This window comes from Ranitomeya variabilis, chromosome 1 (genome assembly GCF_051348905.1).
Source record: "Ranitomeya variabilis isolate aRanVar5 chromosome 1, aRanVar5.hap1, whole genome shotgun sequence".
Classification (NCBI taxonomy): Eukaryota; Metazoa; Chordata; class Amphibia; order Anura; family Dendrobatidae; genus Ranitomeya; species Ranitomeya variabilis.
Genome location: NC_135232.1, coordinates 97,114,762 through 97,130,140, shown reverse-complemented (window position 1 = coordinate 97,130,140; position 15,379 = coordinate 97,114,762). Strand labels below are relative to the sequence as shown.

At 42.2% G+C, this 15,379-nt stretch overlaps 1 protein-coding gene across 8 annotated transcripts in view; it reads right to left on the bottom strand.

Annotated features, from left to right (window-relative positions):
- The window catches only part of MAST4 (microtubule associated serine/threonine kinase family member 4), a 611,899-nt gene that overhangs the window by 160,470 nt on the left and 436,050 nt on the right, over positions 1-15,379 (bottom strand). The window lies entirely within an intron of this gene.

Below are 15,379 nucleotides of genomic sequence, written 5' to 3'. Positions count from 1 at the left end.
ACATAAATTAACTGTGGCTTATCACATCTTTGGGAAGCGGAGTTCAAATTCACTACCCACACCTGTTATTAATCAAGAAATTACTTACATACTGCCTGCCTGACAAAGTGAAGCAGACTAAAAGATACTGAAAAACGACATCATGCCGCAATCCAAATAAATTCTGGAACAAAGAAGAAACAAAGTAATTGAGATCTATCAGTCTTGAAAAGGTTATAAAGCAATTTCTAAAGCTTTGGGACTCCAGCGAACAACAGAGAGAGACATTATCCACAAATGGCAAAAACATGGTAAAGTGGTGAACCTTTCCAGGAGTGACCGGGCGACCAAAATTACCCCAAGAGCGCAGCGACGACTCATCCAAGAGGCCACAAAAGACCCCACAACATCCAAAGAACTGCAGGCCTCACTTGCCTCAGTTAAGGTCAGTGTTCATGACTCCACCATAAGGCCGGGATCACACATAAGTGAGATACGGCCGAGTCTCGCAGGTGAAAACCCAGCTCTGGCGCCGGCACTCCAGAACGGAGCATGCAGCTCCATGTATTGCTGTGCGGCTGCCCCCTCCACTCCCGAGTGCCGGCGCCAGAGCTGGGTTTTCACCTGCGAGACTCGGCCATATCTCGCATATGTGTGATCCCGGCCTAAGAAAGAGACTGGGCAAAAATGGCCTGCATGGCAGAATTCCAAGATGAAAAACACCGCTGAGCAATAAGAATATAAAGGTTTGTCTCTGTTTTGCCAGAAAACATCTTGATAATCCCCAAGACTTTTGGGACAATATGGTGTGGACTGACAAGACAAAAGTTGAACTTTTTGGAAGGTGTATGTCCCATTACATCTGGTATAGGTACAACACAGCATTTCAAAAAAGGAACATCATACCAACAGTAAAACATGGTGGTAATGTGATGGTCTGTGGCTGTTTTTCTGCTTCAGGACTAGTGATGAGCGAGTATACTCGTTGCTCGGGTTTTCCCGAGCACGCTCGGGTGACCTCCGAGTATTTGTTATTGCTCGGAGATATAGTTTTCATCGCCTCAGTTGCATGATTTACGGCTTTCAGATACACTGAATACATGTGAGGAATGCGTGTTTGTTACAGAATTCCAACATGTATTCAGCTTATCTGGAAGCCGTAAATCATGCAACTGAGGCGATGAAAACTATATCTCCGAGCAATAACAAATACTCGGAGGTCACCCGAGCGTGCTCTGGAAAACCTGAGCAACGAGTATACTCGCATATCACTATTCAGGACCTGTTAGACTTGCTGTGGTAAATGGAACAATCAATTCTGCTATATACCAAAAAATCCTCAAGGAGAATGTCAGGCCATCTGTTCGTGACCTCAACCTCTGAAGCAACAACTCTGTATGGCTATGTGCACACGTTGTGGATTTTGTGCGGATCCGCAGTGGATTTTTCCGCGCAGAAACGCTGCAGATCCGCACTGTGATTTACAGTACAATGTAAATCAATGGGTAAAAAAAAAAGTTGTGCAGATGATGTGGAAAAATCAGTGCGGAATTGCTGCGGATTTAAAAGAAGTGCATGTCACTTCTTTTGTGCGGATCTGCAGCGTTTCTGCACCCCTCCATGATAGAAATCCGCAGTGGCAAAAACTGCAGAAAATCCGCACAAAATCCGCATAAAAACCGAGGTAAATCCGCAGCTGCGGATTCTGCCAGGAGATGCGTATTTTGTGCAGAAAATTCTGCACCACATTTCCTACGTGTGCACATAGCCTAAAGATGTGTGGGCCCAAATTCCTCTAGAGCGTTGCAAAAGACCCATTGTCAGTTATTGCAAAAGCTTGATTGCAGCTTTTTGCTGATAAGGGCGGCCCAACCAGTTATTAGGTTTAGGGGCAATCAGTTTTTCACACAGGCCCTGTAAGTTTGGATTTCTTTTTCCCTTAATAATAAAGACCTTCATTTAAAATATGCATTTTGTGTTTACTTGTGTTATCTTTGTCTAACATTTAAATTTGTTTGGTGATCTGAAACATTTAAGTGCGATAAACATGCAAAAGAATAGGAAATCAGGAAGGGGGCAAACAGTTTTTCACAGATAGATTGTAGACCAAGTGCATGTAAATTCCACATAAAAGTCAGAGACAGTTCAAGCAACCAAATGAAGGAAATGCACCACCACCCCTTCATTACCTACAGCTCTAGGCTCACAAACGTGTTAGGACAATGCAGTGGTATCAGCCGACAGGGGAATGGGTGGGATGGGGAAACTACTTTTATTTGCTAAACACAGGAGAAACCATGTAATTAACAAACTGGAACAATGGACTTGGATCAAAAGAACTTCACAACTGCTTTGGGTTTGGAGAATGCAGGACAGGCAGTGACGGCTTTCCTGAAGTATTAAACAATTACTGAGGAACCACTTTCACAGACTGGTTGAGTGAGTAAAGCGGGAGACATTTACACTGGACTCCAGCCAGCAAGTTATCAACAAGCTGACATTGTCAGCATGGGTCCAGTGACTGTGAGCAGCGCTAACTTAATCGAATGTACTTGATGCAAACAAGAAAAAGTCATGTAGATATTTAGAATATGCAGCAACTATGCTTTTGTAACCAACGTTGCCAAGTCACAGCCATACAATCTAATACAGCAAGCAGAGTGCTTCATAGACTTCATTATGTAGATCTGTTCGCTCTACTGACATTCTAGAATTCTGGAAACTCTTCTTAGACCAGCCTGTTCCCATGTTATTATTATTATTATTTATTGTTATAGCGCCATTTATTCCATGGCGCTTTACAAGTGAGGAGGGGTATACATAAAAACAAGTACAATAATCTTGAATAATACAAGTCATAACTGGTACAGTAGGAGAGAGGACCCTGCCCGCGAAGGCTCACAATCTACAAGGGATGGGTGAGAATACAGTAGGTGAGGATAGAGCTGGTCATGCAGCGGTTTGGTTGATTGGTGGTTACTGCAGGTTGTAGGCTTGTCGGAAGAGGTGGGTCTTCAGATTCTTTTTGAAGGTTTCGATGGTAGGCGAGAGTCTGATATGTTGTGGTAGAGGGTTCCAGAGTAGGGGTGATACGCGAGAGAAGTCTTGTATACGATTGTGGGAAGAGGAGATAAGAGGGGAGTAGAGAAGGAGATCTTGTGAGGATCGGAGGTTGCGTGTAGGAAAGTACCGGGAGATGAGGTCACAGATGTAAGGAGGAGACAGGTTGTGGATGGCTTTGTACGTCATGGTTAGGGTTTTGTACCGGAGTCTCTGGGCAATAGGGAGCCAGTGAAGGGATTGACAGAGGGGAGAGGCCGGAGAATAGCGGGGGGACAGGTGGATTAGTCGGGCAGCAGAGTTTAGAATAGATTGGACGGGTGCGAGAGTGTTTGAGGGGAGGCCACAGAGCAGGAGGTTGCAGTAGTCAAGGCGAGAGATGATGAGGGCATGGACTAGGGTTTTTGCAGATTCTTGGTTGAGGAATGAACGGATTCGTGAATATTTTTGAGTTGAAGTCGGCAGGTAGTGGAAAGGGCTTGGATATGTGGTTTGAAGGAGAGATCAGCGTCAAGGATAACCCCGAGGCAGCGAGCTTGTGGGACTGGGGAGAGTGGGCAGCCATTTACTGTAATGGATAGGTTCGTTGGGGGGGTCACGTGAGATGGGGGAAAGATGATGAATTCTGTTTTGTCCATGTTAAGTTTCAGAAATCTAGCGGAGAAGAAGGATGAAATAGTGGACAGACATTGAGGGATTCTGGTTAGTAGGGAGGTGATATCTGGTCCAGAGATGTAGATCTGTGTGTCATCAGCGTAGAGGTGATACTGAAAGCCATGAGATTCTATGAGCTGTCCCAGGCCAAAGGTGTAAATGGAGAAGAGCAGGGGCCCAAGGACTGAACCTTGTGGGACTCCGACAGATAGGGGGCGAGGTGAGGAGGTGGTGTGTGAGTGGGAGACGCTGAATGTCCGGTCTGTTAGGTATGATGAGATCCAGGATAGGGCCAAGTATGTGTTGCCAAGGGATGAGAGGGTCTGTAATAATAGGGAATGGTCCACTGTGTCAAAGGCAGCCGACAGGTCGAGGAGGAGGAGAACAGAGTAGTGTCGCTTGCTCTTGGCGGTTAAGAGGTCATTGGTGACCTTAGTTAGGGCAGTTTCAGTGGAGTGGTGTGACCGGAAGCCAAATTGTAAGCGGTCAAAGAGGGAGCAAGAAGAGAGATGGGAGGACAGTTCAAGGTAGACGTGTTGTTCCAGTAGTTTTGAGGCATAGGGGAGAAGTGATATAGGGCGATAGCTACATACAGAGGATGGGTCAAGAGAGGGCTTTTTGAGGATAGGTGTGATGGAGGCATGTTTAAAGCTTGAGGGGAAAACACCAGTTGTTAGTGATAGGTTGAAGAGATGGGTTAGGGTTGGGATGAAGATTGTGGTGAGGTTTGGGATGAGGTGGGATGGGAGCGGGTTAAGAGCACAGGTGGTGAGATGCGATCTTGAGAGTAGAGTGGCGAGTTGATCTTCTGTAATGGTGGAGAAGTTGGTTTTGGAGGTGGAGGGTAGGGAAGTTGGGAGGAAGGGCTCTGGGGCTTGTTGACCAAAATTGTCTCTGATGTTATCAATCTTCTGCTTGAAGAATGAGGCAAAGTTTTCTGCAGAGATAAGTGGGGAGGGAGGAGGTGCTGGGGGACGGAGGAGAGAATTGAAGGTGTTGAATAACTGTTTAGGGTTGTGAGACAGGGAGGATATGAGAGATGAGAAGTAGGTTTGCTTAGTTGTGGCGAGTGTGGTCTTGAAAGTAGTGAGGGACTGTTTGAATGCGATGAAGTGGTCGTTGGAGTGGGATCTTTTCCATCTGCGCTCAGCAGCCCTGGAAGCTCGCCTCAGTTCTTTGGTCAGGCTGGTGTGCCAGGGCTGTCTGTTATCACTTCTTTATGAACTTACGAATAAACTGACAACTGAGAGTCACCAGGTGTAGTTCTGTCCTGGCACAGCGTGACCTTATCCAATCAGAGCTGACAGTACCAGGGATGCTGTCCAGTCTGTGATGACGGACGCCTCTTTTAACAAGTGGGATGTAACCAGACCCTTTGTAAATATTTAGGAAGAATAACGGCACATAAGGAGTTATAAAAAACTACACTGGAGAAATGTTATTTCACGTAGAATGCAAATATCTACTAGAACCGTCCTGTCAGTTGATGTAACAGTTGCACTTTAAAGGGGCGGTCCTTTTAAATTTTCTAAATGGACCTAGGGTGGTGGGAAAATAAAAATAAAATGAAGAAATTGGAAAAAAATTGATACTTACTAGACAGATGCCGTCCCTTGGTCTCTTGGCAGCAGCCACCATATCCCATCAGATCTCGTAGGAACAATCTCTCTTCCAGCTCAAGTAGAATGTGAAGGCTGCAGCCGATCAGGGGCAGCTGTTTGGCAGCAGCGGTAATATGATGCCTACAGGCTATAGTCCGGAGAAGCAATGAACAATGCCAAAATGGTAGGTGAGGATTTTTATTTCATTTTCCTAACCACCATTTAGAATGTGTTTTACTGGAGTGGAGAACCCCTTTATTATTATTTTAGAAGCACATTGCGCTGCTACATGTTGATGAAATCTTCTTTCTCCCCACTAGTCCCAGCAATGTCTTATCTTGCCTTTTGTGATGGTGCTGACAAATAGTACACACATTTTGGGGACAGTATAGGCTATATCTACAGCAATATTGCAAAACCTCAGCATCAAATGTATTCAAGCTCCACATCAAAGCACGTTAGAACCACGCTCGGGTGGTCTCCGAGTATTTTTTAGTGCTCGGAGATATAGTTTTCATCGCCTCAGCTGAATGATTTACAGCTACTAGCCAGCCTGAGAATATGTGGGGATTCCCTAGCAACCAGGCAACCGCCACATGTACTCAGCCTGGCTACTAGCTGTAAATCATTCAGCTGCCGGGATGAAAACAATCTCCGAGCAGTCATAAATACTCGGAGGTCACCCGAGCAACGAGTACACGCGCTCATCACTAATGAAGAAGCGTGCAATTCTTCATGAATCAGGAGTGTCTGACTCTGCCACATCCCCTCATGAAGGCTGGCAAGAAAATTGGTGGTCTTCATGAATCGGGGCCATATTACAAATTACCAAAAATCAACAACAAATATGGTCACGCCTAAATGTCATGTCCACTAAACGGGAAGCTATCCTCGCAAAATGACTTGTTTGTGTTATATTTCTTTTTCAACATTTTTTTTTTCAATTTTTTTTTATATCGCATTTTTTCTTAAAAGAAAAAAAAATTCATTATGGTACAATTATCACATGGCATACTGGGGCTTTTTTTTTTGGATTTGTAATTCCTTGTTTTTCAGGAAAAGTTTTCAGCAAGGCTCCATATCATCAGAGGCAGGATTACAATGGCAGGTAACACTTTTATACGCAGCTAATAACATAGTAGGGAATATCACAGCATACTCTGCTCTTCACCCCTGTAACATTATCTTTGCACCCGCTCATTAGATGCTTCACTACAAAAAAAATAGCGTTGGGGGTCTGCTCATTGTGGCGAACATACAAATGCGGTTTCCTGAAATAACAGGGATGGCCAGTGTGAACATGTAAAGATTTCTAGATTCTTTTTTAATAAGAATTGTTATATTAAAAAAAAAAAAAAAAACCCCATGCCCACTGTGCTTCTATTTAACGCTGTGTAAACTGACCTGAGGAGTGGCAGCATAAGAATTTCTATAGCGGAGACGCTGCTTATTTTCAGCAATAGAATGTCATTTATGGCATTTACTAACAAACAAGTGTGGTAATTAGAATGCAGCGTCTTGGATGTAGCGAAAATATGCTGTTTAGCGTGAAAATTATTGTAGGTGAAGCAAAGGGGTATTCCCATCTCAAAAATCCCATCCCAATATGTAGTAGGTCCAGTTAGAAATGTAGTATAGTTTTCCTGATTCGCTATATCTCTTTCTTCATGTGCAGGCATTGCAGGATCTTAGGTATCGTCCACTGATAAAGTGACAGTTAGCTAGTTGCTAGTGGTGGTTACCATGGATATCTAAGGTCCTGCAATGCCTGCACATGAGAAAAGAGACATAGTGAATCAGAAAAACTATACTACATTTCTAATTGGAAGTCTTTGCTAATATTATTAGTATTACACCTATTACATGTTGGGATAGGATCTTGGAGATGGGACTACCCCTTTAAATCACAAAAATGAATAAATAAATATATTAAAAAATCTGTTGCGTTTTCAGTACAGTTACACAGGGAGTGTCTCAGGAAGCGAACAGACAAGCATGAACAGACAGAGAACGCTCTGTACTGTAACAAACTCCTTAATCAGAGGGATTACGTCCAGGGACGTGATGAGACCAGGGCACCAACTTTCCAGGCCAAAAGTCTCAGCCTGGAAGCTTTCACCTCATTTTTGTCTCTGTATTTCTGTGTATTACCATTTTTACTAGAAAAGGGCATAACGCAATCAGCCCAGCACCCCAAGGATACCACCACCTAATAATCTTATATCACATAACGCCTAGAGATGCTTCAACGTATTGAACGTCAATGCGGTGGACATCTACAATCTGCAGATCTCGAGTTTGGAACACTAACTTGCAGAATTTCCTGTCAGTACACAGAAATTATGCAGACACCATTAATCTTTTTATTATTTTTTTTGTAGTAGTTTCAACATGGTCTTCCATCACGGCTCGGTTCTCGGTTTCTGCTCGTTTTTCACTGAAGTGTAAATAGATATAAAACTTCTTTTATTGTGATGACAAACTGTTATTTTGCAGATAAACAGATGAGGCAGTGGAAAGAGAAAGCAATGAATTCTAATTATAATCCAGAGAGACTGCCATGGGCACGTCTGCTTATCCAGAGCAGCCCTTTGTGGGCATTTCGCTAAGTTTAGCTATGACTGAACTATGGTCAGAGTAGGTGGCATGTGCTAGCAAAGTGATGATCATAACCCAACCTACATCTTTATATTGGCTACTGTCCTAAGCCAAAACTACCCTGAATACCGTGGACAACTTGAATTCCACACCTCAGCTCCCTAACTTGAGTACTGCTATGCCCACCAGGAAGTACTATAAGCAACAACTATTAAAGTCAAAGGAACATTGAGCTCAAGAAGTAGTCTAGTTACCAATTGCCCCCTTCCCTACTTTGCACCCACTATGAAAGGCCTTTTATATAGCCAAAATAATATTTGTTGTTAAATTTCACCAATGAATAAACATTTAGATTGCAATCACCCACTCTGATCAAGTTTACCTTACAATATATGGTCACCTTTATGTTTTAAACCGGCCAAACACATTAGACAGCTGTCTGCGGAACGATGCTTAGTCCAACTGCTCGTCCAATAGTCAACTCAGCCGACTCTCCCATACACAGGAGCGCTCACTCGACCGAGAGCTCCCGAATTATTTTTGACAAGGCCATAGACCAACATAAGGTGGTGGCTTATCTTTGGGAGAACAATATGATAGGAAGTCAGAAATCGGACATGCACGATTGACATCTCTTCTGAGCCCCCATGCACTGCCAATATTAGTCTAATGTGTATGGGGGCAATTACGTTTGCTTACGTAGACTTCCTGGAAGAACAGTATCCAAGTGTTTTTCAGACCTGAATCCTTCATACAGGGATAGAGACGTCCATTAAAGCATCTATTAGTGGCCTATACGTTAATGGGCACCAAAGGTACAGCAGAAGACATCCCAATTTGGAGACGATGTTTGACTCCATCACTAACCGCTAAGGTCTATTTCTGCTAATTCTCAAATGTATAAGACATTATTGATCATATTTTCTGTGGAGGGAACCAAAAGTTTAAAATGCAAGGGGGTAAGCATAGTTCCTGTATAAAAGGGAAAGATTTTCTCTGGAAAGTCCCAAAGAAGTCCAAATCTAGAATGCATCTTGGAAAAAGAAATATAACTAGGTCAAGACAGGCGTAAAGTAATCAGCTCTACGCTTATTCTTTTCCCTTTCTCTAAATATTCTGTTGAAACAGTGTTATGTTTTTATGAAAGAATGAAACTAAATTGAGCTTGAGCTTGTACTTGTCTTGTTCTCAGCAATTTTGAGTTCAATTTTCGACAATTATGTCATTACAGTAAGTAGTGCAGCCACTTTAATCTGCTGGCTGGAAAAAATTGCTGGGAAGATTAAAATGATTACGGTAACTTGAAACAAATCTTAATTCTTAAATGGAAAAAATCTATATACAAGAAATAAAACAAAACAAAACATGATTATAAAACATGGCATCTAATTTGAATATTAATATGTACCTGCTATGCAAACAAAACGTTTCCCTTTGCCCCCTTCCCTACAGTCTATGTCTATCGTGTAGGGTAGTGAAAGAAAACCGTAGTGTAATTGGTGATTTAGAGATGTGATCTGCACGTAAGATTTCGCTTATGCTGTGTTACAGGTCAACTGAATGGCAGCCGGCAGTGACCCAGAAGCTTTAGAATAAACAAGATTGAAAAGATTGAGTTTTAATTAAAAGATTAGATGTGTTCCCCACAGCTACAAATGGGATCTTTGATTAATCCAATTACCGAAAACAAAACAATTCATCGGGACGGTGGGTGACTTTTCATACCCTTTATTTAGCGCACTTGTACTTTTATGTTTGAATTACTGCAATAATGGAAGGCAGGACATGGGAACAGACAACACGACACAGGAATATCAATAGCAGGCGGATTCTTCTAAACAATGCTGTGTCTTATGAAAAATTGGAGCTTATATACAGCAAACAAATAGGGCGTTGTACAATCTTTCTTCTTCAAAGTTCCTTTGTCTTTTATATAAGGTGTGTGCATCGACATGCCTATCCAAGGGTAAACTAAGGTCAGAGGGTTACTCATTGTCTCCTAGAAAATGTTTACATTATGGTACCAAGTAATAAGTTGTCAGACAACTTTTTTCTAGGCAAGGATGGTTGTCAAATAAACAGAGCATATTAAACTTTCAGTACCCTTAAGGCTGTAGCACAGGCTGCTCCAGAAGATGTCAACGAGACTGCTGCTGCCTGTTTTTGGCTGCAGTGGTTAGGTGACTAACTATCCGTGCTCACCGGTAACTACAGTGATCTGAGTGGAGCAGTCATGTCATTGTGGTGCTCAGAACACTGAAGGTAATAGTGAGCTGTCATAAGGTCCGGGCACTAGTAAATCGAGTATACTGAACTTCCATCACTAGGAAAATGTTTACATCATGGTACCAAGTAATACGTTGTTAGACAATTTTTTTTCTCTAGGCAAGTATGGTTTTCAAATAATAGAGAATATTAAAAAAAAACTTTCAGCACCCCTACGGATCTAGGACAGGCGGCTCCAGAAGCTGTTAACAAGACTGCTGCTGCCGGTGATTAGCTGCAGTGGTAGGGTAATGTTACTACCAGATCTGTGCTCACCAGTAACTACAGTGATCTGTGTACTGCAGTCATGTCATTGTAGTGCTCAGAACACTGTAGTTAATGGTGAAATCTCATCGGGTCTGGGCATCAGGGCTGCGGCAGTGACAACATCCAGTGATGAGTACACGTCTCTGAGCTGGGATATAATAAAATGGCGCTGGGCTCCAACTACAAATATAAAATGGGCAAAACAGGGGGCATGCCAAATTCACAGCATAGGATATAAGGTTGGAGGCTGACCACAATCTCCTATGGCTTGTGTCATCCGTATTTGTAGTGTGTAAGTGTTGTGCTCTGACACTTACACACCATAAAAATGGCAGCCCTCAGTGGCAGAGTTAAAAAGTTATATAAAAAAAACCTTCACATAATTAAATTAAATACACTTCTTATACTTTTAAGCATATAGTCCAATCATTAACAAAAATGGGGACACATTCTCTAAAAGCTCAAAAGTTAAGTAAACACCCACTTTAACTTGTGGGTAAGAATTTACAGAGAATATATGACTTAAGAAAGAAAAAAAAGCCCACAAATAACGGCCTTATTATGACGCTACAAACGCATTGTTGACTTTTTGTCGTCCTTGTCCGAGAATTTTTTTTTTCTTTTTGCAATAGTTTGTTCTAGATTGTTTCTATATCATGGACCTTGTGTTACTTTTGTCATATGCGTTCTGTTCTGATGAAGACCAACATCAAAAGCAGCTTCCTGTCAACCCAAGATTATAGAGCTGATATGTCAGATATTATTACTTCTCTCTGACGGGGTATTCGAGGGGGGGGGGGGGCAAAACACATTTCAATTTACTGTAGCTAGGCTTACATTAGGCTGCAGCAATAATGTAATTTATTAAACAAAGGCATGAATGAGGCAAGAGAAGAGCAGTCATCACCGCTAAGAAAACAGGAAACCATTACGAGTAAAACATTCCGTAATTTAGTAACAACTGAAATATAAACATACAATAAAAAAAGTGTGACCGCCCACACTACATATGCAAGAGGAGAGGATTCTCAGGCTCATGGGACTCCTCCGCAATAAATAAAAAATGCTTTTTCAAAAACACTGATCATTCCATCAAATGTGGCTTCATCCCCGGCATTGATAGAAGCCACTTACAGCGCAGCTTCTTGCATGCTAATGTCCACCTATCGCTGTCACTTGACAACTAACGAATCTGCTGTCAGTACCTAATGAATGCAACATTTCAGGAAGGAGAGTACACAAACACACCCCGGGGTGGTAGTTATGTCTGCCTGGTGACGTCTAGTGTAATCGATAGAGAAAGGAATTAGACTGGTTACAGCAACTTCTGTTACCCTATATACTGCCTCTAGACCCCGGATGCTGAATTTGCCTCGTTACAGTAACAATATGCAAGATGGGGGTTCATCACTGGATAATTAGATTACTTGGTGCTCCAGTTAGATTATTACATATGAATACATTCCCCTATCATTTATAAAGAGCCAATATGTTACAACGTATTTTCCATTGCTCAATGAAGGGTCAATACCCTAAGAATGCGGGAAACACTTGACAAAGTTAAAAAAACAAAAACAAACACAGTAGTCCAGGTTGAAGAATGATTATTAGCAGAGATGGAAGTGGATAGCCAGTTGAGATTTTATGGACTAGTTATATTTTTTGAACATAGGGAAAGTCCTTTATTTTTGGAGACTATTCCAAAGAAATATGGCAGCACAAGAGAAAACCCTTCTAGTAGCTGCAATTACATATTTCTTGACATTCATCATTTCCAGGAGCAGATATGACCCAGAAAAGGAAATTTTAACAACCTGATGGAAAACCATAACATCAGGAATAATATCTAACAAAAAAGCCAAGAATGTAGGAACAAGGTGCGATGGAATTATATTATAGTGGCCATGTAGTATGTAGCCTAAAGCCTCCAGACTGTACTGAAGCGCCCAGATCCATAATACAGCGAGCGACCATAAAAATCTAAGGGTCCATACCATACTTCAGTTCTTCACAGAAAAGACTAATGTCACATCCATGATAAAAAAAAAGCCTGTGTCTAATTAATATAGAAGAATTCCATATAAATAATGTGAGTCTTAGACTAGACTCCCACGTCCAGAATATATGGCCCAATGCTTGTGCACGGTCTACAATTAAGTTTGATGGTAGTTAATAGTGTAAGTAGATAATTGGGCTATTGCCAATGTAGATTGTGACACCACTGCCATGGCGACTTATACTGTTATTGGGACCCACGCGTTTCTGGAAATGTAAAAAAAAAAATTGTAAGGTCCAAGTCACACGACAGTACAGAGGTGGCTACAAGTCTCGTCTCAACCGCAGCTTGTGATCCAAACTAACACCCTCATACACACTGGTGAAGAGGTTCGTTAGGGTAACGAGATCTAACCGTAAGTCCTAGCTTGGCTGCATTACTTGGAAGAAGGAACACAGCTGCTATGTGGTCACGTTAATTAGCTCCAAGCCAGGTCACCATTCTCGTTAGACTCATTCAGATGTTGGTTTTCACAGTTAGAGCATGTAACCATTATATAGTCTATGGAGCTGTTCACATGAACATATTTTTTGCTCACAATGTGTCCGAAAAAAAACCGGACGTGTCCATAAGTTTTATTAGCATTACATATGAAAATCACCTACACAAGTGAAAATCACAGACCGCACACGTATGGCATCAGAGTGCAGTCCTGTTCTGTCCGTGCTTACCATCGTAATATTTAGGAGAAGCTTTGCAAATGTATGAAGCACTGGTGATAAAAGTTGACATTGATCAAACACGGATGAAGTTGGGATTCAAAACAGCAGTGACACTTGGACCGCTGTTTGTATTTTTACTGTGCAAGCGAAAAACACCGACGTCTGACTTAGGCCTTACACTGCATGCACAAATCCTTCAGGCCTTTATAAGCATTACATAAAAATTGGCTGAAGTAGCAGATTTTGGCAGAAACAGACGACCATCAAATGTTTATGGTCCATCAAATGTTTCTGTCTATGACAGAAAGAATGTGGCTTCCAACAAGTTGAAATCCAAAAGCCAATCTTTTAGGTCAGTGTGGAGATGAGGCTCCGCCACAAGATTCTGGCAGTGGCTCTCTCAGAGATCACAGGCAAACAGCTGAGCCAAACATTCCAAAGTACGGGGGAGCCGGAAGTGAGAGTCTTGGCCAAACAATCGTTTTGCCAACAGTTGCCTAATGACTCAAAAGATCCAAAGTAAACAATGGCCCAATACAACAAAACTTTCATGACAGATTTCTGGCGTAAAAGCTTTGAAACATTGCAAAATTTAGGCGCAACTAGGATGACTTCTGGCATCTTCACGCCAGCTTCTCCCAGTTCAGCTGAAATAGATGGAGCTGGGGTGGGAGGAGGGTGCAGTGACCGCCCGCCACTTATCAAATTCATCAGTAGAGGCATTCTCTACACCACAAGTCTAACGACAGCAGGGACTGGAGTAGGATTTGTGACAAGGCACACACAAAGGAGCCCACCACTGGTTAGGTGCTCCTGATTCATTAAGATTAGTGATGAGTGAATATACTCGTTACTCGAGATTTCCTGAGCATGCTCAGGGGTCCTCCGAGTATTTTTTAGTGCTCGGAGATTTAGTTTTTCTTGCCGCAGCTGAATGATTTACATCTGTTAGCCAGCATTAGTACATGTGGTGATACCCTAGCAACCAGGCAACCCCCACATGTACTTATGCTGGCTAACAGATGTAAATCATTCAGCTGCGGCAAGAAAAGCTAAATCTCCGAGCACTAAAAAATACTCGGAGGACACCCGAGCGTGCTCGGAAAATCTCGAGTAACGAGTGTATTCACTCATCACTAATTAAGATTCATGAATCAGGAGCGTCTGACTCCAGCACATCTCCTCATCAAGACCTGAGTTAACGCTGGTCTTGATGAATCAGGCTCTAAGTAATTTTCGGATGATCGCTTCTCTTAAAGTAAACGGTATGACTTCACTGCTTCATCCATGTTTAACAGATCCCCATGGACTTTAAAGGAAGAGTCCGAGCTGCAGAAGAAATGAGAACGGGACATGCTCCGACTCTCAAACATCGGACACACGGATCAGTTTTTAAAAGGGATGTGAATATGGATTAATGAAGCTCTATGGACAAGTGTACAGTCATGGACAGTAGACGTCATACAGACCTACGGCTACATTCACACAATGAAACGCTTCCCATGTTTGGCCCTCATCATAAGAGCTAGGTCATGGACTTGTCACAGTCTATCCTGGTGAGCCTGTAATTAGATGACGATAATGTAGAACTAGTCACGGAGCTTAGTATTATTATTGCATTAGTCCTACATGATCTCATACAGTACAGCAAGCTACACGCTCAGAGTTCAGCTCTCTGGTGGGAATGAGGGCCACCTGTACGACCCTGGGAGGAGATCACCAAGCACACACCGGTTTAGGACATCACATACCAAATAATAAATTCTGTATGTAACTATGATCCACAAAGTATCGTGACATGTTAAGCATGTCGAGATGAGGAGACTTAAAGCCGCAATGCTCCTCTGGGAAATATGCAAATTGTCTCTTCAGAGAGGTTCTAGTCCTCTTCCTCTCTGAAGAGACAATTTGTATGTAACTATAAAATGTGTAGAAACTATAAGAACAAGGACACAATTATGTACATGACACCAAGAACAAGGTTAGATCATCTAAACAAAGGACAACAACCATTTACGACAGACCCTCAATCTATTAAAAAAAAACGTGTCCAAAAAGCATCAGGTCATCGCCATCCTTTTAATATCTGAGCCCAGTGTGTACAATAGCAGAAGAAACTTTTCACATGTTGCCGCGTGCACTGCCTGCCAAAAACTCTGCACACACTGGAAAAGACAGGAATGTGAAGACGAAAAGAACAAAATATTTTGTCGAACAGTTCACATTACAAATAAAGC